The sequence below is a fragment of the Egretta garzetta genome, unplaced genomic scaffold (genome assembly GCF_000687185.1).
Source record: "Egretta garzetta isolate BGI_Z169 unplaced genomic scaffold, ASM68718v1 scaffold145, whole genome shotgun sequence".
NCBI lineage: Eukaryota > Metazoa > Chordata > Aves > Pelecaniformes > Ardeidae > Egretta > Egretta garzetta.
The window spans coordinates 1645165-1645621 of NW_009259687.1; the positions used below are offsets into that span (position 1 = coordinate 1645165).

At 61.1% G+C, this 457-nt stretch overlaps 1 protein-coding gene across 3 annotated transcripts in view; it reads right to left on the bottom strand.

The window, feature by feature from the left end:
- Positions 1–457, bottom strand: part of RNF220 (ring finger protein 220) — a 232688-nt gene that overhangs the window by 57941 nt on the left and 174290 nt on the right. The window lies entirely within an intron of this gene.

Genomic DNA, 457 nt, shown 5'->3' on the forward strand with positions numbered 1-457 from the left:
GGGGAGAGGCGCGAGAGGAGGAAGTTCCCATGGCAACCGACAGGCGGCAGCAGGGTCCAGCAAGCCCCGGCCAATCAGGACCCAGGGGCGGCTGGAACCCAGGGGCACCTGGCCAATCAGAGAGAAGGGGTAACTGGGACCCAAGAGTGCCTGGCCAATCAGAAATCAAGAGCCACTGGAACCCGAGGCATGTGACCAATCAAGGCCCAGGGGCAACTGGAAGCCAAGTTTCTTTGCCCAGTAGGCATTTGGTGTCCTTTAGGCCGAACAGCACTAGCCAATCAGGGCCCTGGGCCCAGCTGTAACCCAACAGTGCTGGCCAATCAGGAACCAGGGGCAACCCCTCCCCATCTTTTCTTGCCCAATTAGGGATTGGGGGCATTCGAGGCCCAAGGGCAGCTGGCGAATGAGGGCCCAAGGAGCCCTCAGACCCAAAGGCAGGTGGAAAATGGGGGCC